The sequence below is a fragment of the Podarcis vaucheri genome, assembly GCF_965113315.1.
Source record: "Podarcis vaucheri genome assembly, chromosome: 11".
Taxonomy (NCBI): Eukaryota; Metazoa; Chordata; class Lepidosauria; order Squamata; family Lacertidae; genus Podarcis; species Podarcis vaucheri.
In genome coordinates this window covers 13,723,345-13,750,741 of record NC_138749.1, presented here as the reverse complement: position 1 = coordinate 13,750,741, position 27,397 = coordinate 13,723,345, and the positions used below count along the sequence as shown (strand labels likewise).

At 42.4% G+C, this 27,397-nt stretch overlaps 1 protein-coding gene across 2 annotated transcripts in view; it reads right to left on the bottom strand.

Annotated features, from left to right (window-relative positions):
- Positions 1-19,149, bottom strand: part of RAB27B (RAB27B, member RAS oncogene family) — a 118,175-nt gene extending 99,026 nt beyond the window's left edge. Inside the window, exons 1-2 of one of the 2 annotated variants that reach the window (XM_082242286.1) lie at positions 19,038-19,149; positions 12,061-12,152 (exon numbers count right to left, since the gene is read on the bottom strand). The gene's annotated coding sequence lies outside the window, so the exon portion shown is untranslated. Of the gene's footprint in view, positions 1-12,060; positions 12,153-12,300; positions 12,449-19,037 lie in introns of those variants that run through there. The other variant, XM_082242287.1, reaches the window with a different exon arrangement.
- Between the last annotated feature and the right edge of the window lie 8,248 nt (positions 19,150-27,397).

Below are 27,397 nucleotides of genomic sequence, written 5' to 3'. Positions count from 1 at the left end.
ATTTCTTCGTGGATGCTTTAGTTGAGATCCCTGCATTGCAAGGGGTTGGACTAGATGACCCTCGGGATACCTTCCAACTCTACAATTCTATGACTCTACGCTGGTATGGATAAAGCACAGCCATATCAACATTCAGATCAATGGATTTGATATTCAGTACAGGCTACTGCAAGGAGGAGGAGAGGCTGACTAGGACACCTATCGCTTTGCATGTGGAAAGTCCCAACCGTTTCCAGCTAAAAAGGTTATCTGGGAGCCGGCCTGGGAACAATACCTTCTGGAGACCTTGTTAAAATAGAAAATGGGTCAGTGGACGGACTCAGTATAAGGCAAGTCCATGTGTTCAGTAGAGTGGAGTGGGCTCCACAGTTCTTGCAACAAATCCCTATTTGGAATCCTGCAAGTTCAAACCTGAATGTGTGGGCTATGGCTTGCTTCTGCCGCATTTTATCTATATAAATTCCAAGATATAATTCCAAGAAGGCTGTGATGAGAACAAGACAGCTGGATCAGAGACTGAAAAATTAATTCCGGGATTTCAATTAATTCTTCTTTTATGAGCTAGCAACTCCACATTCTAAATCTGAAAAATGCAAACATTGCACGACAAGATTGTGGAGATGAGTAAAAGTTTCCGGTGGTCTTATTAATCTATTGCAGCGATCACCCTGTGACAGCAGTCTGAGAAGAGCAAACAGAGCATTTTGGAGACTTCCGTGAGGGCGGGAGTGGATGGCTGATGGCGTGGGAGGCAATATTATTACTTTACGGCTCCACAAACTGAAAATGACAACGAAGTCTGCTCCTGCAGAGTTTTGAACATTGTACATGGTATCGCTGTCTGGGTACAGGGATAATGAGAAAATTTACTTAGAAAGCAGCCTAAAAACCATATAAAACAAGATTAGGCAGAACACTGGGGGGAAAATACATCAAAGAGTGTGTTTGTGTGTGTGTGTGTGTGTGTGTGTGTGTGTGTCTTATTGGAAGTACGACTTTTTTTTACACATCATCACCACCTGATTTGAAGACACAGGACAGCCAAACTGGAGAGCCGATTAAAAAAAGGTTTGAAGGCCTCATGCTTTGAAATTTTTATGCATCACTGAGGAAGAGAATGGAGGGATTTAGAGACAATACGAAGGACAACCACCCTTTCTCCTAAAGCAGAGCTGTGGGGTAAATAAATGTGATAAGTTAGTACCAGCTGTTCAGGTCTCAGAAGTGCTTTGTTGGATACCACACTCAGTATATTTGGGGAAATTGCTTTGCAAAAAAAGAGTGCATCTCTGGCAAAATTGCAAACAATAATATGTTTGTTAAGAGAAGGTTGCACTGTCTAAATAAAGGACGAACACATGACATATCCTTACAGTGGATTGGCTTTTTTGTCCATCCAGACCCATGTGGTCTACCCTGAATGACTGTGGCTTCTCCAGCAAACTGAATTCTGTTCAATTCTACTTCCTGAAACCCTGTTTAGATGGCGATGAATGGAGATGACCAGGACTTTCTAAAAGCAAAACAGATGCTCTACTTGTGAGTCATAGACCCACCCCTCTCTGAATCTCTGTATGGATGTCTGTGTAGGTAAATCCTTTCTGTTGCAGGGAAAGCACTGCCTCCTCCCTGCCCACCTCCCAGTTCACTACCCCTCACACACTACTTCTTTATTATTATTATTATTATTATTATTATTATTATTATTATTATTATTATTATTTTATTAATACCCTGCCCATCTGGCTGGCTGGGTTTCCCCAGCCACTCTCAGCGGCTCCCAACAGAACACTAAAAACAGACTATAACATCAGTCATTAAAAACTTCCCTAAACAGGGCTGCCTTCAGATGTCTTCTAAAAGTCAGATAGTTGTTTATTTCTTTGACATCTGATGGGAGGACGTCCCACAGGGCAGGCACCACTACCAAGAAGGCCTTGTAACCTCACTTCTTGCAGTGAGGGACTTGCCAGAAGGCCCTCGGAGATGGACCTCAGCGTCCAGGCTGAACGATGGGGGTGGAGATGCTCCTTCAGGTATACTTTGACTTTAACATATTTAACAGTGCTGCTTAGTGTTTTTAACTCTTGGAAACAGCGCAAGGGCCAGCCAACCTGTGCAAATCCAGCATCTGCAGCAAACTGGGAGAACAGGTTTCTCCTGAACTTGGTTCAGGGCCAGGGAAGAGACTTAAAATAAGCACAAATGCTTAAAATAAGTGTGCTTTCATGGTGGGTCCACCACTAAAAAAGATCTCTCCCTATACGCATGCTACGGTGTTTATTTCTGAGATTTCATTTAGTAAAACAAACCCTTGTGACACGAGGCAGTTTAGCAAATGTAATGAGATTATTTCAATGGAGAATGTAAATGTAATAACCAGCATTTGAAAGTGCCAGGGAATTGTGATGCAGTATTTGTTCACCACCCAAGCTGATTAAATTCTGCTTCCAATTTGAGATACTTTTTAAAAAATGCTATAGAAAAAATAAAATGATTAATTTAAAAAGAATACCCTCTGGTAAACAGATGACCAAAGTATGGAGGAAAAGTAATGCCAATTCAAAGGAAGTCCAAAAAATAAGGGATATTGTTTAAAATATGGTAAGGACATGGATTGTATTCATGTGATCAAAATTTTGTGCATGTATTCCTCTCTACTTCCAGGAATAGCCCCAAGGAGAGAAGACCAAGGTGGTCCCAGCCATCAGAAAGGAAATGAGCAATTGCAGGAAATTTGCCCCCCATTCCCAGATGCTAGAAAGGACATTTGACTCTAACTACCAGCTGCAGGGAAGCCTGATCTGGCTGAATTTATCGGTCACAGGACAAAAGGTTTTGCAGCAAACACTCTCACAAAGCAGCTTCCATAAACGGTACAATACAATACACAAAATCAGAGTTGCAAGCGCCACAAAAGCACAACCAAACATGTGCGAGCGTTTGGGTGAACGCATTCGGTGAGCTTTTGAAAAACATCTGTTACTACATGCTGATATAAAGGATGTTCACATAAACGCACGCAAGGACTGGGTCCAAGTATGAACAATTCACCTGACCACCATTGCTCCACTTTGTCAGTAAGCAAGGTGAGATCAAATAAAGAGCAGAGAGTGCCCACTTCCCAGCTGACCAACAAGCAATCAAGGCAATGCCTCTGTTTCTCAAAAGACATTTTTCTTTATGTGTGGCAAACACATCAGCAGCGAGTTTATTATAGATCTACATGCAGCTCCAGACAAAAACCCAGATCCAATCCAAAGTGGGAGCTTGGACTCTTTGCTATGCCAATGGCTATTCTAGGAAGCAGAAGCAGTATTTTGGAATACCTCTTGTCTCTCCACTACAAACTTGCCCTTATTTATTTATTTCTGTTCAGTTAACCTTTTCGCAGTTGAAAACAGGCTTGACAGCTGTTCCAGCTTTTACCTGCTACCTCTCTATGTAAGAAAGATGCTTTGTCTAAAGTGACCTTCTGCAGCCATGAAGTGGATGAGCAGAACATAAAACAAGGATCTGCCATATTAGGATTTCCTTAAGCACCATATAAAACGAAATAAGCCTCACACTTTTAGTCAGTCTTAACAGAGGGACACACTTGCAGAGAGATCAGTCTTTATCTCCTGCATAAACAACGCACTTAGTTTATACTCCTGAAGAGAAAGTTCTAACATGGTCCCAAGACTGTCCAATCCTTTCTGCATTTTTCTTATCTAAATTCTCTTTCTTTCCTCCTTGGTAGTTGGGTTGCTTACCTTGTGATTCTTATTAATCACGCTCATAACAAGCAGCATAACTTGCAATTTAAGTCCCTCATGACCCAAATTCCTTTAATGAATGGCTGGATTATCTCTTCTATGTTAGTGGGATTCTGCCAAATTAAATTGCTCAGTCGAGCATGGGTCCAGCCCATCCATAAGACACAAGGCAATCAACAAGGAATGTTTTCTATGGAAGATGCACAGGAAAGAGACAAAAGCTATCCAACATGGCTCCTCCAAGGGAGCTAAAAGGACCAGTAGCTAGGGATGGGTGGATCTGTCAATTTTAATTTTGCTCAGTTACTCAGTTTTCCCACCTTAAGTTCAGGACTCTTCACTCCAGCATCAGTTTGAAAATTTATTTATAGTGACAGTAGGTAGCCAATGACAGAAATTCTGCTACATTGCTAGATGTGCTTCCCAATTATTGTTGGGCTGGGAGCAACCAGCTCTCACTCCTACACTATTAAAGGACAGTGCGATGAAATAGAATTTTTTTATATTGCTGGGGGCGAAGGAGGAGAAATGATAACATAATGTCATCTACACAGTGGCATATTTGGAATATTTGATTAGAAATGACTGTAGTCAAATGCTATGCTGTTGCATAGAGACAATATTTGACCAGCTACTTGATTAGAGTGTCAGCTAGACACTCTAATTGTTATTATCTAGCTACATAGCTTCTTGGGGGGAAAGCTCACAGATTTCAATTAAAGGCATTTATTTTCCAAACTCAGGTGTCTTCTGCCATCATAAGCAGCATGCCTGCTACCCAGAGATGCTCAGGAATTCTAAGAAACTAAAATATTCAGTACAGTTTTAAGATCAGTGGTTAAAATCAGTGCAGCTTTGAAAGGTTCAGCCCGCCATCTTCATTCAAAATGATGTCCAATCGTATCTAAACATAGATGAAAGCATGCTCCCTGGTACCAGGAACCATCTTGCAAAATTTGCTTCCGATATCTCAACGGGTGTCCAAAAGTCTAGTAAAAAATTCATATATAGATATAGATACAGTGGTATCTCGGGTTACAGATGCTTCAGGTTACAGACGCTTCAGGTTACAGTCTCTGCTAACTCATAAATATTACCTCGGGTTAAGAACTTTGCTTCAGGATGAGAACATAAATCGCACAACGGCGGTGCAGCAGCAACAGCAAGAGGCCCCATTAGCTAAATGGTACCTCAGATTATGAACAGTTTCAGGTTAAGAACGGACCTCCAGAATGAATTAAGTTTTTAACCCGAGGTACCACTGTATACAGACACACACATACATATATGTATATATTCTTCGTGGCCATATCCTAATACCAAGAGGTTTAATATACTTTGGCAACTTCACACCACTTGGTCAACAGCAAACCTGGCTCAAAGGCTCTATTAATGCTGTCCAGCTGATGTTTTGCCTCCCAACCCCCATTGTGCTGCTGAACGTGGCCTGTGGCCAGTGGCGTAGCGTGGGTTGTCAGCACCCGGGGCAAGGCAAGTAATTTGTGCCCCCTAACCCATGGATTTGCGCCCCCTAACCCTAACCCCCAGATGTTGTGCCCGGTGCGGCCGGCCCCCCCTGCACCCGCACGCTACGCCACTGCCTGTGGCACACTGTTGGCCAAGTCACATTAGATTGTAGTGTATTCGGATTCAGATAAGCTCTCCTGAGCATCCTGAATTGCCAGAGCACACACAAGAAACAGAGACAGGAATGATACCCTGGCTTTTTAAATTCTCAGCAGACGGTATGCCATTTAACCGTGTCCATTTGTTTAACAGGAAACCCCTTTCTTCCCATTCGCTCATTTGGGGCCAGTTACAGCACACCAGAGGAGCCGATCTGGCGCTCCTTCTCCAACCTTGCCAATGTTCTGCCCCTCTCTCTCACCATCCCGACACATGACAGTGACACCTCTGCCAGGAGGGCCAGGTCAGCGATGCCACCGCCGCCGCCACCTTCCCCTCCACTGCCAGCCCAATACATTTTGCCACCTGTGAGACAGAGCAGGAAATGGTCCCTCAACCATCTAGCTCAAGGTCCATAGCATCCAAAGCTGGCCAAGTTATTTTGGAAATGGAGACAGGCAAACAGTGTTTTTCACCGTACTTGAACAGCAAAAATGCAACAATAATAAATAAAACAACTGACAGTTTGCTGCCCTTGCATGACACCCAAACCAGCACCCAAATCTACAGACTGGAGTAGGTTTGGTTTGTTAATGGCAGGGAACAAAAGGTGCAGGGAAAATAATATTCCCCAAGAAGTGATCTTTGAACACAGCCAACCCTAGGACACTTCAAATTTGGGTTTTTCCAGTGTCCTTGCAAGTTACTCTACCCCCTCTCAAAAGTTAAGGGGGGTTGTTTACTGAGGAAGACTGACAGGGAGACTAGCAACAGGGTTGGGGGGGAGCAAACCCTATTTTGAACTGGACCCTATTTGAATGAGGTTGGGCCTAACTGAAAAAGAGGAGGGCTTTTTTGAGTTGGGATGTCGCATTTTGAGCTCACATGACTCAACCTTCCCTTTAAATGTTGCTCTCCTCCAAAGAACGCTGTTTTGAAAGGTACTCCTTCTCTTTCTCCCATAAAAGTGAAATGTTCTCCTCCCAATCAGTCTTATGAGTAAAGCAATGGACTTAGGCACAACACCTCACTACCAAGAGCCTAACTAGATTTTATGAAGGATGTGTAGCTGGCTTCGACAGGTGTCTGCCCAGTAACACATGACACAACATCAACGTTTCTCTGGGCACGAAGTCATGATGCTTGTTACTTATACTAGCTGTTACTGTGAAGGCGCTGGGGAGCAGGGGAGATGTGGTACTTCTTCATAATGTTTACTAAGGCCCTGTAGCACCCAGCTGTCACTAGTAAGGATCCTGCAGGAGACACCATGTGTGCCTGCCTGGAAAGGACCCAGGGATTCCACGTACTCATCAATGAAAATAACAGTCATTTTGCTAGTAAGGGAGATAATTATGAAATTATTCCTTTAAAAAAAATAGTTCTCCTATGCTCCTGCGAAATATCTCTGTGAACTGGGTAATGAATTCCATTTTTGAAAGTAATTTTCCAGCCATTAATGGATGGTCTGTTTATTATTTGTTTCTTCCCCAACATTTGATTCATAGCATAAATGAGAAGAGCAGGATCTCGCCCCAAGGAGCTTGCAAGCTAAGATCTGACATGGCAAAACAATAGCAGCTACCTAAGGGTTTCTGTCAGGGAGATGAGGGCAATACTTTCTCATATCTCAGGTCAGTCTAGGCAGCAGCACCTCTAATTCTGATTGACAGGTCAGTTAATGCAACAAATCTCCATCTTCACAGAGCACCTGTGGGAGCCATGAACATCCCATTCAACTGACAGCAACCTTATTAAATTTAATAGGAAGGAATCTGCCTTGCTGAATTAGTGATTCCAAATAAACAGAGGCTGTCAGGGAGATTTCAGGTCTATTTATGTATTATACCCTCGGGGGTCCCTTCCAACTCTACAAGTCTATGATTTTATGCTACCTCTACCTAGTGTGATAGCACTTTTTTAAAATCCAAGGACTAATCAGGTTGTGTTTGTCCTTTTAGAGATATCCCAGCAGTTCAGAATCTTTCATCCATTCATCCAGGAATTTAAGGAAAGGCTATTACTGTATTCTTATTCATGGGGTGCCTTCACTGTAGCATGTAGCATGTAGCAATCTAGCATTTGTTATTAGTACTACTACTGGAAGCAAACTCTGCAGCTGCTGTTATTTTTGTGTTTACAACGTTGTCCTTTTCTTCAAAGTATTTTGTGATGAGCTGTTGTTGAGGTTAAGTAAACTAAATCAGTTTAACTGAACTGGGCATCTGCCACTGCAGGGCTCACACTTTCCTTTTTTTTAGTTTCAATCAGTTCTGCACTTCAGTTTAGCGCAATTATGTGCACAAAGATGTTACACTGGATGGAACAAACATCTGTCTGAGATTATGGCCATCAGGTGCATATCTTTTCAGCATCTGGACTCCAAACATGAGCCGCCATCCACACTTCCATTTCAGATTTCATTAAGTTAGCATGGTTAAGTGATTTCGATGGAGAAGCAGATATTTCCAGTAAGATGAAAGAGATCACTCGTCTTTCCTTACAGAGTGAGAGCCAGGGTACATGAAGCAAAACTAACAAACTTCAGAGTTCCTCTACACAAGTGTTGATTACACAAATATATAATCTCCCCCAACAAATGACCCTCTCCCCAAAATACAGTTGTATCCAGTGCTGGCCCAGCAACGGGACTTCCATTTCCTCTCTCTCCCCCACCCCCCACATCTGATCAAAAAGGCCCCCAGCATCCCAGAGCTGATTTTGAGGGTGTCTGTGTATGTGTGGAGGGGACAGGAACTCTGTCTTGCATACAGAAGTGCATTGCATCAGCAAAGCTGGATGTCGCCCATAGACATTAGAGGGAGTGCCAGTCAGTCAGTGCAGAACTATCCAAGTGAAAACAGATGGACAACCTGTGGCCCCCCCTGTCTTAATTTTGTGCCTCTCCTGGCATCTTCCTCCTCATATTTCCTGGCTTTTTAAAGAGCCTCCCTTCTGTATACTTTCAGAAGAACTGGAAGGGGCAGTGTAGGGTTTTATGTGCATGTATGTATACAGAGCACACTGAGGTCAGAAAGGAATTACTTTCAGTCGCCTACCAGAACAGTAGCTGCATTGATTTGCTGTCGGCATACGCAGAATTCCTCTGCCTATTTCCCTTAGAGTAGCCCCATTTAATCTAGCTTACTTATGAGTAGACATGCATGCGAGTTCTAACTTCAGGTAGCCATGATCAAACTGAAGCAGGGTGGTCCTTGCCATGGAATAGTTAAGCCATAGTGGCAAGAAGAAGAAGAAGAAGAAGAAGAAGAAGAAGAAGAAGAAGAAGAAGAAGAAGAAAGCTTTTCTGTTCCTGGCTCAGCCCATCATTATCTCTGGCTCTGCCTCTCACCAGCAAACACCCCTGACACCTGTTGGGTGCTGTTTGATATAAAGTTCCTATCATATCAGTACACATGCATGATGTTGCTGTTTTCCACCGAGTTTACTTGCATCCTCATTTGAATTCAGGAATACTCCATCCTACAGTTGTTTGAGGAACATTTTTTGTTTTCTGTTTTCTTCTTCTGCAATTTTAACACCATTTTCAAATAATGCATGCTGTTCTATCTGGTTTGTACAGTGTTTGGATAGGTAATTTGGATTTGAAAATTGGTCAAAGCAACAAAAAGAGATGGGTTTGACTCTGAGAAACATTTCAGCCACCTTGGACACTCCAGCACAGAGTTTTTGGGTTATTCTGCAGGAAGAGCCATTCTATGATCCTGCCAAGCCAGTAGCCACAAGGCCATGGCTACTGCCCCATTATATGGCTGCAGCTTTAGGCTCAACAAGAAAGACAGCCAACAGCACAAAAACTGCTGCAGCAAGGAAAACTTCCTTTTATGATAGGAACTTTAAATAAAACACAACCCAACATATGTTTATTTATTTCATGTTTATTAGCAATTAATGGGTTATCTTGGATGCAATATTTATCCTATTTAAATCAATGACAGTTCTCTTTGTTGGTTTTAAAAAAATGGATCAGAAAGGCACCCCTTTTCATTAACTATATTTATTTAGGAAAAATAAACAAAGAGACATAGTGCCCCGTCATAAATGGTTGACCCAAAATTTAAGCAGCTGAATTGAATACAGTATAGGCAACAGACCATTTATTTTTACTGTCAAGAGAAAATCAAGATTTTCTTTTGCTGCCCAACAACAGATGGGAAAATAGGAGTCGTCTACCTATCTATCATTATAAAATGATACGGGCACATTAAAAGATGGAGAAATATATGGGCACATTAAAGGATGGAGACATTTAAGTATATAATATACAACTTACAGCATGGGAGAAGCTATGGAACTGGGATTTGAAGTTTACAACAGGTTATACGTTGAAAGAAAACTATATGAAAATGATGTATCGTTGGTAGTTAACTCCCAGTAAACTAGCTAAAATGTACAAAGCAAGGTCAAATACATGCTGGAAATGTGAGGAAAAAGAAGGCACCTTTTATCATATGTAGTGGACATGTAAAATACTAAAAAAAATTATGTGAGATGATATATAGTGAATTTTCAAAAATGTTTAAAATAACTTTTTCTTTAAAAACCCAAAACTTTTCTTTTACGAACTCTAGGTGCCAAAATTCCAATGGACCAGAAAAAACTATTTATGCGTGCAACCGCTGCTGCTCGGATGTTACTAGCTCAGAGATGGAAAGAAAATAAAGCCCCTACCAGAAAAGAATGGCAGATTAAGTTGTTGGATTATGCCAAAATGGCAAAAATGACCAGAAGAATCAGAAATCAGGAAGAGCAAAATTTTAATAAGGAGTGGGGGAAATATATAATTTAGCTTAAAAACTATTGTAAACAATTAAATTTATTAGTAGGATTGGAATAACTCTTGAAGTTTGATGTTGAACCTCCATAGTCACTTATGGACTCACTGTTAAAACCATGTTTATGGAAGACAATCTTACTCAGCTACGAGTGATCGCTGAAGAAGAAGAAGAAGAAGAAGAAGAAGAAGAAGAAGAAGAAGAAGAAGAAGAAGAAGGGAGATTTAATAGATTCGGATTAATACAAGATGAAGGAGCAAAACATTATACAAGGACCCACAAAGGGGATGAGGGAAGTCAGGGAGACTTTTCAGAATTCTCTTTTATGTTGGTTGTTTGATAACTGTTCGTAAATTTCAAAATCTGAAAAAAACTAATTTTTTAAAAAAGAGACATGTTTAAGCTTTGTCAAACTATCCCTCTGCCATCAGCTCCTGTTAAAACCCCAGTGGTACCTTCTAGTCTGGGTTGAACTAAACCAGGGTTGAGGAACTCATGGCTCTCCAAATGATGTGGAACTACAGCTCCCATCAGCTCCAGCAAGCATGACCAAGGGTCAGGGATAATGGGAGCTGGAGTCTAACAGTTTCCCCACCCCAGAATTAGACAATGGCAGCTGGTCTGGGGCTGGTAAACCACAAAATGGCTGCAAAACAGCTGGGAGGAGCTGTGATGGACAGGCCAATAGCTGGGGTGATGGGCTGGGTTCTTTTTCCACCCTTCAGTTTCCTCTACCCCACCTGCTTCCTCTCAAGCCAGGGTTCTTGCTGCATCGCAGGGGAAAGGTGGGCTGCAAGGAACAACAGTGGGGAAGCACACCTCTTTCCTCTTGCCACTTCTCTGCTGAAAATGACAACATACCCCAATAGTTCAGATCCACTGATCTAACTCTGCTGCCACACATGCAGCTTGACTCCCTTTCTTGCAGAGAAAGCCACTTGTAACTGAACCACGCCTGATGCACAGAACCAAAAAGGAGCAAACTTAAGCATGTGAATAAAGATTCGCTTCTGATTTAACATGCAAATAGTACACCTCTTGTTGCAAGAGAGTGGTATTTTGAGGGAGAGTTGGGTTCAAGCAATGTTCCTTGTCTCTCAACATGCAGGCCTGTGCATATGATTCTTTATGAGGATGTTTGTTGCTCCTGTGTTTTCATGTAAACTAGCCTGACATATGGTTTCATAGAACGGCAGAGTTGGAAAGGACCCCAAGGGTCATCTAGTCCCAGCCTTCTGCAATGCAGGATTGGACCCTTTCACCTCTACAGCACCACTGATAATCTAATTTTTTAAAGAACTGTCGTGGCATGGCACAAAATCGCCAGATGTTTTTCTTGGGGGTGAGGTTTGTCTCAAAATAATAATTGGGCCCTTTGGAATCTGGCCCACAACCCAGGTATGTCAAAGTAGTTTGAATAAAAACTATTTCATTTCACTGAGGACAATGGAACCAAACTGGAATAAATTCAAGTATTTTGGTTTCCCACGCTCACTAGCTCCTTCCTGGTTTTAACACAAGTCATTCCTCTTCCAATTGCTTTATCCCCTGCCCTCCTTTCAGTGGCCATGGAGAACACAACAGAAAAAATAATAATGATAATTGCAAACAGAAAATCATCTCTGACCATACATAAACAAGCAAAAAAAGCACATGACCCATACTGGACTTTGCAAGGACTTTTTTTAGGCATGTGTTATAACAAATATAAACATTTTATTTCATGAACTGCCCCCACAAGAAGACTGGAAGGTTTCTAGAAAAGGGGGATGTGCTTTGTTTTGGTTTGAGGCTTGGTGTGTGGTTCTTTTTGCAAAAGATGAAGGTGCAAAAGCAGTAGTGACAAGCTATGCAGGGGAGATGATATAAAAGCTACTTACACTTTTTGGTGTGAAATAATCCCTCTGGATTCTGCCAGCTGGAAAATAATTAGCCCATTTCTTAACGGCACTGTTGCTTCTGTCTGCTCTCTCTACGGACGCAAGAAAACACAGGTATGAGAGGAGGGAGGGGAAAATGCTGCCACTGATGTTCTGCCGCTGCAGCTAAACTCTGCTAGGCTCTGATAAAGCAATTGGCAGGTTAAGGATGCTGAGGACGGCAAGCTGATAAACAGGTACCTTGGCTTTCAAGAGGCAAAGGATGCTCCTGCGGCTGCTACCCTTCGTCTTGTGTAACAGCGAGAGCCGCTCAGTCTCTCTACCGCTGACATGCTACCAGCCAGCATTTCAGAAAAGGCGTCTGGGAGGTCCTAGTGCCAGGGTCTGCAATGTCGCCTTGTTGCAACCCGACTCCTGGCATGTTTTCAGACAGTTCCAAGTGGCCACGGAGGGCAGAGAAAAAGGGATCAAGGGCTTAAGTCGGAAGAAGGCTGACAATTCAAAACCAGCCTTGCAACTCTACAATCCTATGGTTCTACGAACCAAGAGAAGCACCTTTCTTTCTTTAAAAGAACAAAACTCAATGTTTGCTCTAGTGCTGAAGAAGACAAGGGCTCCCTGTCCAAAGAAAAATGGTTTTCGAGACTCACAAAAGCTGCAGCCCCTAAGTTCACCAGCTGCAGAGTACTTTTGGGTCAGCATGCAAGGATTGTGGTGCAAATTTTCTTGGAATAATGGGGTGTTGCAGTGGACAGGCACAGAATAGAGCCTCACATTGTTTTATTCCCCCTCCAAGGCACATCAGACCTAGGGAAACTCTGTCTCTCCAGATGTTGGAGTCCAACTTATTGCTGCAAGGCAGGGATGGGGCTCCTGCTGGAGACCTATGGCTCTTGTTTGTGTACAAATCCCATCAGCTCCAGCCAGCCTGGCCAGTGGTCAGGGATGATAGTAGCCATAGTACACCAATATCTGAAGGCCCATCCTTGGGCTGCGCAGAGACAATCTTTCTCTTTCTTTTTCAAGAAAATTGAGTGTTGGAGATGGGGAACACATACACACTCTGATCTAACAGAAGGAAACACATAATAATAAACAACACATGCACTATGAATTTGCTAGAGCAAAGGACCAGTCCAGGAATCAGAAATAAACTTTTCTTTTCGGGTTGAGAGAATGAGAGCAGAAGCTGGATTCAGGCCTCCCTCTTGTTAGTGGCACCTAATCGAGATGAAGTTTTGAGAAACAACAGTGTTTCGTTGTTGTTGCTGTTTGCAAAAAGACACGTTGAAATAGTTGGTCATAAGAATAAAAGAAAATTACTATAAATTAGTTTGGAGGTGGTATTTAACATCAGTCAGATTAAATAAAATAAACAAGGAATATTCGGTGTTATGTTGGAGGGGGTGCCAGGAAACTGGGAACTATGTTCACATGTGGTGGGGGTGTAAAATATATATAATTTTTTAGTAAAGGATGTTTTAGGAGATAACAGAAATCACTGGGTTAAAGCTGACAAAAGTCCAGAAGTAGCGTTATTATCAATTTACGATGGGATAGAAGGTTTGCAGGCTATGAAGGGCTTGTTCACAAATTTATTGACAGCTGCACGAGTTATTATAGCTAGGAAGTGAAAGGGGCAAGCAGAATATAAAATGGAAGGATGGTATAAAGAGATGTGGGATATAGCCATTAATGATAAATTAACATGTGTCATTAAGGTAAGACAGGGAATATGCAGGAAAAATGATTTTGGTGTTTGTAGAATTTGTACTGTTAAAATGGAAAGGGGGTCAAACCATCTTAAGAGATGTTGAAATTTTGGGAGGTTGGATAGTTACAATGGAATGGTTTCGGTGGTGGGGCGCACATTTTTATTCTTAGTTATTTATGATTATTACTTATTTTCCTAAAAAAATAAAACAATAATTATATCAATAATAAAGAAACAGTTTGTCATTGCTCTGGGGAAACAGGTAGTTTTGCCTTCACCCCTCTCTATTTTTGAAGGGCTGCATGAGCACTCGTATGGATAGGCAACATTCTTAGAAATACACAACTCTGTTAAAAACAGCTCCAAAACTGCTCAAAGACATGTGTTTATTTGCATCAATACTCTCCAACAAGCATTTCTGATTGTCACACCAAAACGTACACATGTCTACTGAAGCAGCAATCAGTTTGTTCAGCTGGCTACAAAAATTGGCTAAACCTGAGGAAGAAAAGAGTTGACCAGAAGTTTGACAACAATAATAACCACAAACGTTTCAGAGACCATCTCCAAGCCTGAAAGGCTATAATCCATACATGCCCTGGCATAATAAAAGAAGGCCTCTTCTCATTTATTAAAACCACTGTTGTTTTTTTAAATCAAAAAATTGCAGCCATCTTCCCTACCTCCCATTATTTTTCCAAGGTCTGCTACATATTTGTTGTTTCTCTGTGGTGTATCAGTCCCTTAAGGCTGATGTTTTGGAATAATTTCTCTTTATTGCTGCAGGCAGACAAGACCCACCCCTGCCACACACAATATTTCTACTGACTAGACTTAATGCATCCTGGCTTTTCTACGTGCTTTTAGAACTGACAGCTTGCATGATTAGTTTTACTCTTTTATTAGTGTTCAACTATTTTAAAACGAGCCTGTTGTTAATGTGGTGTTTATGAAAGTTTGTGTCAATTAACATCTATTCACACATTTTTAATAAGTAGCCTACTTCTTTTTGATACAATGGCACTTACTCCCCCTTCTTTCTTCACTTATTTATATTATTTACAAAAACAGATGTCTTTCCAATCCTGTTTCTGAATCTTATACTCTTAACATGCAGCAAAAACTGCTCCATCTTTCAGCAAATGCAACATTCTGTGATATCCTAAGTATAGGTGGGTTCCCACAAGGCAAGACACAGCGATAACAGCAAGAACCTTTATTCAACTACATCTGGGAAACAGAGACAAGGAACTGCTTATATACATTCCTGAAAGCCTGTGCCACTCCCACTCCCAACGTGATTGGCTGTCTAAACTTCCAAGCTGCGAATCACGACTCAGAGTTCAAGGGCCAATGGCAGAGGTCCAAATCCAAAAATGTTCTGTGATTGGACATCATGTATCGAATCAGAACACAGGAGCTCAGAAGCCTTAGTCCTGACTCAATCTCAGGCAAACACAAACCACTAAATACGTAACAACCTCCCTTCTCTCTTTTGAACTAGTTCAGTTAATTTACCCATATCGGCCAAATCCATACAATTTATTAACTGCTCCCACTCTCTTGGAGCTTGTTGACACTTCCATTTTCTAGCTCACCAGCTTAGCAGCTACCAACAGCAAATATCCTAATGGCTTCAGATTCTTAACCAATTCATTCTCAATGACATTAAACAGAATCAACACTGGGGTAAGTCTCAGAGTAGCCCTTATTAGATCAGAGACAGCCTGTACTATTTGCCTGCAATAATTAGTTACGATTGGACATTTCCACCATATATGGAGCAAATGTGCATTTCCTGCTGAGCATTTCCAGCATGTAAAATCTGTTCTCTTCAGAACTGCAGGCTTTAAGTGCTGCCTCAACATTCATTATATCACGCTCCCCTAATTGACAAACTTAGCAACTCAGCCAGACTTCACATCTTTTTCTATCAGTCCATCTCAGATAACATTTAGTTTTGATTTATCTTTGCTGTCCAAATTCCAGACCCTGAAAGGGGTATCACAGTTGCATGCAAGAAGCACAGGATTGTGCGTAAGCTGCACACTTCCTAACAGTTGTTTCCTGCAGCCTCACTGTTGACTCTTTATTTGGATATACGGAAGCGCCTGCAGGAACTACTGAACTCTGGGAGTTGTAGTTTTTAGAATGAAACATCACATAGAACATATGCCTCCATTTCTCTCCCAAATCATGTTGTAAGGCTGTCTTGCTCTCTCTCTCTCTCTCTCTCTCTCTCTCTCTCTCTCTCTCTCTCGCTCTCTCTCTCTCTCTGTGTGTGTGTGTGTGTGTGTTTTCTAGATTACAGAAGGGCCTGAACTTATTAAAACTGCCCAACTTCTGGGCAACTTAATTTAGAAAGTGCATTTTATTCTTGTGCTTGCATGCAGCTTCCTGCATTCAATGGATTTAGCTGGAGGGGGTCTGTGAGGACAGCTGAACTAAAATGACCACTGCTGCAACTTGGGCTTAGCACGAACTTTCCCCCCTCCGCATACACTCCCCCTATCTTCTTGGAAATTCAAGCTAGCAAGTAGCTGACAGAAAATGACTAGCTGTGGAATGGGTTGTAATAACTTCCACTGCAGTGTTTTAAAGCACTTTTTAATAGACCCGAGGCTCAAATTACACATAGATGTGTTTTTGCTTTTTCTTTAGGGGAATGCAGTCACAGGGAGTGAAGGAGTTGATTAAGGCAGTGGCATTAGGGGAGCAGGCGCTTAGCAATTTCCTCCTCCCCAATCATTCCTCAAAATTGCCATTGGGGGTCAATTTGACTATGAAAAATCACAGGTACAAACTGATTTCTCAGTAATGGGGAGTGAGGGAGGCGACAGGGATTGCAAAATGACTCTCAAGGTTAATCGTCCCCCTCCATTAACATTATTGCTAAAATCAAAGTCGCACAATCCTCTTTTTTTCTTTTTTAAGGAAAATTAGATATGAATATTTAGTTATGCTGCATTAGTCTTAAGCTAACGTCTCCCCCACCCTGCATCCCCACCCCAAAATATGAGTATTATATACAAATTGCTGCTGTAGACCATTCTTTTTCTCAGTCACACAGGCAAACACAACTCTCTCTAATCCAGCAATCAGAATAATATCCACTATTTGACTATTGATTCAAAACCCTAAAATGTATTTTATACAATTAACTTTTTATTTCTATTCTTTATATATCATATTGTTGTTTTATTGCTCTGGCCGATGGCTGACACAAATAAAGATTCATTCCTTCATTCATTCATTCATTCTCTAATATGGTGTAATAATGATAGATGTATTTTCATTTACACCGGCAGAGCTTTTTTTTTTTTTTAAAAAAAGGATAACACATTTTTCAAAGAAAACAAAGACTGTTTCATACTAATTTGTATAGAGATATTACTTTTCTCTAGATTATGGCTAAATGGCAATGTTAACAATATTGATTTGTCTTAATATTTAAACGAACATGCTCCCTCGCCTTTTAAATGTATTTTTGCATATTTATTATATGTTTTTGTAGCTATATATTAACAACGGGACCATGATTTTTACGATGGTGAAGACGACAGTGAGAATGATTTCGTTATTTCATTTCTGAGTCACTTCCCATGAGACAGTTTAAAGCAACAGAACATACATAAAATCAATTAAATCCAGCATAATTGGATTTGTCTTCACCCAGGCCTTTGGTTGAGTAGATGCCTTCCCTCCTCCTACACTACAGCAATGAAAATTACTTCTGAGTAGGCATGCATAGGATTGCACTGCCATGCTAATATTAATGGCTTTGCTACTAACTTTACTAATAACATTGTTCTGTCACTCGTCAAAAATAACAATAACAACAACCACACTTTCCACAGCAAATAAAAAACAAACCAATGCAAAAATCCAGGATTTTTAAAGAAATCCAGAAATAAAAAGACCTGTGTTAGAAAGAACGTGAATTCCTGCCACTGTTTGTGCCTTGTGTTTGGGCAGTAAGTGAAACACTCACACTGGTACCCAAACACAGCTACCTTAAAATCATGAATTTTTGCACTGTTTTCCTGTCAAAAGATTGGAATCAAAATAAGTCTCATCTCCAGATTCTGGATAATATTCAACTATGTTTTTATTCATAATAGTAGACCCACTGAAATGAGTGAATGTGACTAAGATAGGCCCGTTAATTTAAATGGGTCTTCTCTGACTAAAACAGCTGAAAACCACCTTCTGTCTTAACTTTTTAAGTTAACCAGCAAAGCCGCCTTTTCCTACAGCAGCACATTGGCTGCTGCAAGTCCACTCAAAAGCAGTAAAGTGAAAGCACTGCACTTGTGCTGAGGTCAGGGGAGTAAAACCAAAACCATTTGCCTTTTACATAGGTCAGAGCTTTCTAGACTTTTCATGTCGGTGGCACACTTTTTAGACATTCATCATTTCATGACACACTGATTCAGTTTTGCATCATTTCGCCATGCAGTAATTCAGTCTTGCTAGCAAGCTGGAGGTTAAACTAACCCCTTTGGGGAGCTTTCGTGCGACACACCTACACACTGCAGCCAACACACTAATGTGTTGTGACACACAGTTTGGAAAGCTCTGATGTAGGTGGATCATCATAGTAAAAAAGGTAAAAAGGACCCCTGGATGGTTAAGTCCAGTCAAAGGTGACTATGGGGTTGCGGTGCTCATCTCGCTTTCAGGCCAAGGGAGCCGGCGTTTCTCCACAGACAACTTTCTGAGTCATGTGGCGAGCATGACTGAACCGCTTCTGGCACAACAGGACACCCTGATGGAAACCAGAGCACAAGGAAACACCATTAATTCCCACTGCAGTGGTACCTATTTATCTACTTGCGCTGGCATGCTTTCGAACTGCTAGGCTGGCAGGAGCTGGGACAGAGTAATGAGAGCTCATCCCATCGTGGGGATTCAAACCGGCAACCTTCTGATCGGCGAGCCCAAGAGGCTCAGTGGTTTAGACCACAGTGCCACCCACATGCCTTAGTAGCACAGGAATGAGGAACTTGTCACCCTCCAACTGCCATTGAACCACAACTCCCACCATCCCTGACCATCATCCATGCTGGCTGGTGCTGAGGGAAGCTGTAGTTCACCCATGTCTGTTGCGCCACAGATTCCCCATCCCTGTGTGAGAGCATTTCATTCATGGAAAACTGAGCGAACTCAATCCCGAAAACTAGCCTGAAGTAAATAAAACCCAATAAGCAGCAACACAAAGCAAGCGGTCTTCATCAAACCCCATCCATCACAGAAGGATCACCTCAGAATGGACATCTCCTTCTCAGCGTATGCAGCCAGGTCTCTAGGCAAATCATAGGCTGCTCAACGGCCATCATGTGCGTCCAAAGTGGTTCAAAAAGCCAACTGCCCTAACCTTCTTGGAATGGAATTTATTCAAATGAGCCTGGCAGGGACTGTGCTGGCATTTATCCTTCTATCTATTGAAGTGCAGAAGGAAACATCGTGTTCCGCAAAGCACCCAACCCTCCCCTCATTGCCCTGGGTTTATAGACAAGGGTCATGATCTTAACATGTCAACTCAACCTGCTGAAAAATGCCTCCACATTAGCGAAACATTACAGTGATGTGCAGCATTTAAATCACTAAAGGTATTTTCCCGGTAAACACAAAGAAATTGACACAACATGCCTAATTCCAGGTTGTGCCTGTCCAAATTCTGGCAACTGTTTTCTGCACTGGTTGAAGCTCATTCCCAATATTGGGAAATGATCTATAATGAAATGAAGAAGATGTTTAAAATAACCTTTGTTTAAAAAACCAGAAGCTTTCCTACTAGGTATTACAGGAGTGGACTTACCAAAATCACAAAAGGACTTATTTATGTAGGCAATTTATGTACAGCATTGGAAAGAAGAAGCTGTCCCATCTAAAGAAGATTGGCATGTTAAATTAATGGAATATGCTGAAATGGCAAAATGACAATGAAACTAAGAGGAAGAGACGACAATGAGTTTAAGGAAGAATTGAAGATGTTTCTTGCATATACAGTGGTGCCCCGCAAGACGAATGCCTTGCAAGACGGAAAACTCGCTAGACGAAAGGGTTTTCCGTTTTGTAGGTGCTTCGCAAAACGAATCTCCTATGGGCTTGCTTCGCAAGATGGAAATGTCTTGCGAGTTCCTGTGGGGGTTTTTCCTCCCCCCCTTTTTCTAAGCCGCTAAGCCGCTTATCAGCTGATCCAATAAGCTGATAAGCCGCTAAAAGCCGCTAAAAGCCGCTAATCCGTCAGTGGGCTTGCTTCGCAAGACGAAAAAACCGCTAGACGAAGAGAATCACAGAACGGATTCTTTTCGTCTTGCGAGGCACCACTGTATACAGAAGCATTGTACACAGGTTAATACATCAGCAGGGTTTTGAAACCACTTGTAATTTGTTATGAATAGATAACAAGTAATTTCAATGGTTTTCAAATTTAACAATGGACATACGGTATCTTGATAAATAATAGAACCAAGGAAGGGACTAGAGCAGGCCTCCCTAAACTTGGCCCTCCAGATGTTTTCGGACTACAGTTCCCATCATGCCTGACCACTGGTCCTGTTAGCTTAGGTATCATGGGAGTTGTAGGCCAAAAACATCTGGAGGGCCGAGTTTGGAGATGCCTGGACTAGAGGGAAGTCAATTTGTTTTGTTTTTGTATTGTTATTTTTGGAAAATTAATAAAATATTATATATAAAAAAGATGCTCATACCCTCCAACATTTATGCGATGAAAATAGGGACTTTTATTATTATTATTATTATTATTATTATTATTATTATTATTATTATTATACCTGCTGAGAGCCTGAGGGCCCTGCCACTGCCTCTCTCCACCTGGCCCAGGGTGGGACCCGAAAAGCTTATAAGGACTGCTGCTGCCCATCAGAGAGCACTGCTTCCTCTTTTAAATTCTTATTAAATTGTTTAGTGTTTTAACTCTTTTTAGCTGGGTTGATTGACAACCTATGCCCTTAAAAAAATGTGTTGGGGGGTTATTGGGTAGTGGTTGTTGTTTTGATTATGTCTTTTGTGGTTTTTTATTCTGATTTTATCCTGTGAACTGCCCTGGGATCTCCAGGTATAGGACAGCATATTATTATTAGTAGTAGTAGTACAGTGCCAACCTAGCAGTTCGAAAGCACGTCAAAGTGCAAGTAGATAAATAGGTACTGCTCCGGTGGGAAGGTAAACGGCGTTTCCGTGCGCTGCTCTGGTTTGACAGAAGCGGCTTAGTCATGCTGGCCACATGACCCGGAAGCTGTCTGCGGACAAACGCCAGCTCCTCCGGCCCATAGAGCGAGATGAGCGCCGCAACCCCAGAGTTGGTCACGACTGGACCTAATGGTCAGGGGTATCTTTTACCTTTAGTACAGTGGTACCTCGGGTTAAGTACTTAATTTGTTCCGGAGGTCCGTTCTTAACTTGAAACTGTTCTTAACCTGAGGTACCACTTTAGCTAATGGGGCCTCCCGCTGCCGCAGCACGATTTCTGTTCTCATCCTGAAGCAAAGTTCTTAACCCAAGGCACTATTTCTGGGTTAGCGGAGTCTGTAATCTGAAGCGTATGTAACCCAAGGTACCACTGTATTAGTATTATTAGTATTAGTATTATTTCCTATTTATATCCCACCCATCTGACTGGGTTGTCCCAGTCACTCTGGGCAGTTTCCAAATATATAGAAACATAACAATACATTAAACATTTCCTATTCCGATGGCTTGGTGGTTGGATAGCTCCATACCCCTCCAACATTTCTCAGATGAAAATAGTGATGTCCTAAGGAAGGGGGGGGGCATTCCAGGATCAAACCAGAAACCAGGATGGTTTATGTAAATCCGGTACTGTCCCTGGAAAATAGGGACACCTGGAGGGTCTGGAAGCTTCTGAGTCATCTGCCAGAACAACTTTGTATATAGCGCATTGCAGTAATGCAAACAGGATGTTTCTGGAGTATGGATCATCTGCATGCTTTGAATGCAGAAGGTCCTAAGTTCAATCCCTGCCATCTCCAGGTAGGGCTGAAACCCCTGTCTGAAACTCTGGAGAGCCACTGAAAGTCAGTGTAGACAGTGCTGAGCTAGGGGAACCTATGGCTCTGACCTGGTGTACTTTATTTAATCCACCATATGCTTGTTATACTTTGATCTATACTGCCCAGGGACTTCAATTATTAAGAGATTTGGTAGTAATATGCTTGTTTGCATATTTATTATTTCATTGATATCCTGCCTGCCCTCCAAGGAGACCAAGACATAGCTGTCAACTTTCCCCTTTTCTTGCGAGGAATCCTATTTGGAACAAGGGAATTTCCCTTAAAAAAAGGGAAATGTTGACAGCTGTGGACCAAGATAGTATAAATAGTTCACCCCTCCCCTCCCCATCTTAATTGGTATGTTTTAATTGATTCAACTCACCCTGGGACCTTAGGGCAAAGAGCAAGTAATAAAATGAATAATAATTTTAACCACCCTGTGTAGTAGGTTAGGCTGAATAGCCCAAGGTCACCCAGTGAGTTTCGTGGCTGAGTGGGGATTTGAACCCTGGTCTCTCAGGTCGGAGTACAACACTCTAACCACAACACCACACATGATACAAGGCAGCACGCTCTGTGGTTCCCAAGCTTCCACCGCTGAAATTATTGTGGTGTGAGGAAATTTTTCATTGTTAGGCAAGGCAGTGGCGTAGCGTGGGTTGTCAGCACCCGGGGCAAGGCAAGTAATTTGCGCCCCCTAACCTGTGGATTTGCGCACCCTAACCCTAACCCCCAGATGTTGCGCCCGGTGCGGCCGGCCCCCCTGCACCCCCATGCTACGCCACTGAGGCAAGGAGGGTTATCCAATGAAGTAGTCTTCCTCTAAAGTTGACCTGCTTCACAGTTAGATCACAGTATGATCGAGTTGAGATTCCTGAATTTTAGGGGGTTGGGCTAGATGACTAGATGAGTTGGGTGCCTTCCAACTCGACAATTCTATGATTCCTCCTTTCAAGCGTGGCCTCGTGGTCCATGCCCGTCTGCAGCTTACTGTAAAGGTAAAGGGACCCCTGACTGTTAAGTCCAGTCTCTGGGGTTGCAGCGCTCATCTCGCTTTACTGGCCAAGGGAGCTGGCGTACAGCTTCCAAGTCATGAGGCCAGCATGACTAAGCCACTTCTGGCAAAACCAGAGCAGCACATGCAAACACCGTTTACCTTCCTGTCGGAGCAGTACCTATTTATCTACTTGCACTTTGACGTGCTTTTGAACTGCTAGGTCGGCAGGAGCTGGGACTGAGCAACAGGAGCTCACTCCGTTGTGGGGATTCGAACCACCAACCTTCTGATCGGCAAGCCCAGGCTCTGTGGTTTAGACCACATCGCCACCCACATCCCGCAGCTTACTGTACCATCTCACAATACAGAAAGAAGATGACTTGCATCACCACTTTGAAATCTCCCTACACATAGAAAGCCAGGCCAGATGTAAGGGAGAAGTCTAAGCCCAGGCCGTGGAAGGACTATACCACGTGTTCCTACAAACATTTAAGCTGCCTCTCAGTTACCACTACACCAGTTGCTTCTCTTTGTCGTCATGGCAATTTTCCACCCCTCTGTTGCCATGCAACCATTTCTGAGCAACACTGGTATGTACATTTGATCTGTCTGGCTTAATTTTATTTCACCCCCACCCCAGTGCATTTATTGGCTTATATGTCACAAGTGGGTCCTTTCTACAGCTCAGCTTCAAAACCGGGAGACCTTATTTTCTTGTCGAAACACTTAATTGGGAGATTTCTGTTGTTGTTATTATTATTTTAAAAACATCTCAGTTTTCTTCCATTTAATGTTACCTTCCCGTTAATGTTTTTGCACTATATTGACTTCATGGTCACAGCACTCCATCAACCAACCTGAATGGGCTCTTCTTCTTGGAAGAGCAAAGCCACTTTTGTTTATCGTGAGAAAGGGGAACCTGCGTCAAAGGTAGCTTATCAGATCGGGACGGAGGCAATGGCCTTTCATCACTTCCTGTATGTTCCATAAAACCAATTATCAGGGAGGCCACCTTCTCCACACAAGAGTGCAGCCTGATCACAAACTGGTAAGACCCAGTTAAAGGGGAAGCTAACGCTCCATGTTAGAGTGGAAAACAGCTTTGTTCAAGGAGGGTTTTGGTGGGTTGAGCAATTTGCATTTCAAGGACCATGGTAAGATGAAGAGATTGTGAAGCAATGAGGTGGCAGAAGCTAGCTGGCCAGAGAAGAAACAGCTAGATGACATGTATTTTTGTCCTAATTGAAGGTTCCTGCAGACTCTCTGAACTCTGTCCTGCAAAGTGTTACTGAATAACATCTGACTGATTGGGAATTTGGTGTGAGACGCCATACTTGAACCCCTAAAGGAAACTTCTATAGTAGCCTGGGAACATCTTAACTTCTAAACTTATTGGGGGGGTTTAAAGAGAAGAATGTCACAGCCTGGCCGTGGCATAGCATGGTAGGGGGAGGCACAGGGGCTGTTGTAGAGAACAGAGAACAGCAAGCCAAATGATTTTTGTGTGTGTGTGGAACCCAAACTGCAGCAGAATGGAAACATCACTGCATTGGGCGGATACAAGGCCTTTATACACCTGTAGCTGCTACACAGTTTTCCCCTCAGGCAGAGGACTTTTAGGCTGGCCATCTCTAAGAAAGAATTTGAGGTTTATATTCCACGTCCTCTAGCCTTTGAGTGAATAAAATATGGAATAGTTGTTTCATGTTAGATGATCACAGGTTGTGATGTCAAGAAAACAACAACTATAAAATGATATCCAACTATAGAATGAGTTCCTATCATTGGTTTTTGGGTGGAGAAGTACACTGATATTAAGGTATTCACCTGTGTTTCAGTATTAAATATTTGTTTCCTATTTTTGTCTAAAAATAAAGTACCTTTGTGCTTTAAAAAAGAAGATACAATTGCCAATGCCATTGAATACATTAAACTTTAACAATGCATGAACTCATACAATGAACATCAGCTTAAACTGGTGGTAAATCAGCTAACTAGCCAAACACCGAGCTATTTCTAGGCTGCATCAACAGAACCTGTAACCTGATCAGGGGAAGTAATATTCCTGCTTTATTCTGCCTTGCTCAGACCACATGTGGAACTACTATGTCCAGTTCTGGGTGCCACCATTTAAGAAGGATATTGACAAGCTGGAAAGTGCAGGGGAGGGCAACCGAGATGATCAAGGGTCTGGAAACTAAGCCTTATGAGGAACGGTTAGAATCATAGAATCATAGAGTTGGAAGAGACCACAAGGGCCATCGAGTCCAACCCCCTGCCAAGCAGGAAACACCATCAGAGCACTCCTGACATATGGTTGTCAAGCCTCTGCTTAAAGACCTCCAAAGTAGGAGACTCCACCACACTCCTTGGCAGCAAATTCCACTGTCGAACAGCTCTTACTGTCAGGAAGTTCTTCCTAATGTTTAGGTGGAATCTTCTTTCTTGTAGTTTGGATCCATTGCTCCGTGTCCGCTCTGAAGCAGTCTGGTGTGTTTAGCCTGGAAAAGAGGAAACTGAGAGGAGTTATAATAGTCAGTTTCAAATATCTGAAGGGCAGTCACGTGAAAATGGCACAAGCTTGTTTTCTCCTGCTCTGGAGCCTAGAAACCAAACCAATGGCTTCTAGTTACAAGAAAGGAGATGCAGACTCAACATGAGAAAGTATTTTGTGACAGCAGGAGCTGTTTGACAGTGGAACAGACTCCCTCAGGCAGTGGTGGACTCCCCTTCACTGGAGGTTTTTGAGCCATCTGCCCTGTATGTTGGCATTCCTGCATTGCAAGAGATTGGACTTGATGCCCTGTCAAATAATTTCATAAAAATTAAGTGCTGCTTAAATAGCCACAAGCTCTCCTTCAGGCGCCACAAAAATCACAGTTTGATGACTGCAGGGTGCAAAAAAATACAAATAACAATGAGTTTCATCGCAAGTATAAACAGTGCCTTCATGGTCATCTCCTGACTTTTCAAAGTGTTGGCTGCTCTGACCAACTTGGGCACAGTGCAGAAGATTTCCTCCTTGTCCCCAGCCACCGCGCAGTGTACTCTGGATACGCATTATATGCTGTTCTGTGAGGGCAATGCACTTTAACTCAAGATCTGGACAAGGATTTCCTCTGGAAAAATTATAGTTTTGCAAGGTTACTCTTAACCAGTCATAAAAATAAGCTCAAGAGAGACACCTGCTGGAAAGAACTGCTCTGAGCAATGGCACAGAAGACATCATTCTAATTGACAGGGGTTTGATTATGAGCCCAGGAAAGTGGAACTTGGGGAGAGGGGAGTTATCCTGCCACCTCATAAGGAGAGCCCTGCTAGATCAGGCAAAAGGTCTAGCCCAACCCTCTTGTTTTCACAGTGGCCACATAGATACCTTTGAGAAGCCCACACGCAGGACTTGAGTGCAACAACCGCTTCTTACTTATAATTCAGACCCTCTTCCTCAGCTACGGATATAAAACAGCATCGTTTTCTATGTCACCCAGTATACACTGCATGCAAGCAGAGCTTCCGTTTTATATTTATTTCAAACTGCCTCACCAACCCTGATAGATGGAAAGGTGCCGTACAGTGGTACATCTGGTTACGAACTTAATTCGTTCCAGAGGTCCATTCATAATCTGAAACTATTCTTAACCTGAGGCACTACTTTAGCCAATGGGGCCTCCCTCTGCTGCCGCAGTGCCAGCGCATGATTTCTGTTCTCATCCTGAGGTAAATTGTTAACCCGCGGTACTACTTCCGGGTTAGCGGCGTCTGTAACCCGAAGTGTTTGTAACCCAAGGTGTTTGTAACCCGAGATACCACTGTATATATATTTTAAATAAGTATATCCTGGTCTCACTGCACTGGCTACCAATTAGTTTCCGGGCCCAATTCAAAGTGCTGGTTTTGACCTATAAAGCCTTAAATGGCTCAAGACTGCAATACCTCATGGACCACATCCCTCCATATGAACCTACCCTAGGGGTTGCCACATTTCAAAAAGTAAAAACCAGGGCACCCCAAAAGTTGTTGAGCTTTTTTAAGGAAAACCCCACATTTGTTCATTGACTTGCCTAAGAACCAAGACAAAGCACCACATTTTGGAATCCCACCCCAACATCAATTCCACCTTTGAAATCCCAGTAATGTCCAGCCCTAACCTACCCAGACCTTGAGATCATCTTCTGAGGCCCTTCTTCATGTGTCTCCTCCGCAAGAGGTCCTGAGGGTGACAACATGAGAACAGGTCTGTTCCATCCTGAGATTTTTCTCATTATGATTAGTATCAACAAAACTCCACAAAGCTCTCAAACATGTATTCTGTTGAAACTCACAAGGCACAAATAGAGGTATTTACTCACATTCCAGTAGCCTGTTCTTTTGGCTCTGAATGAATGTGGTTAGGAAGTTCTTTATGAAGTAGGAATGAGGGAGTCTACTCCTCTTCCAGGGCTTGCAAGAACTAAACAGAACTAGGTTGCAAAGGAGAGACAGAGGTTTTCCCTGCTATGGGAGTAGCCAATAGAAACTGGTATATTACTATGCCCTCCTTTCCCAGCCTGTTTTGAGATTTGGAAAGGGGAAAGGCACTACCTTTTC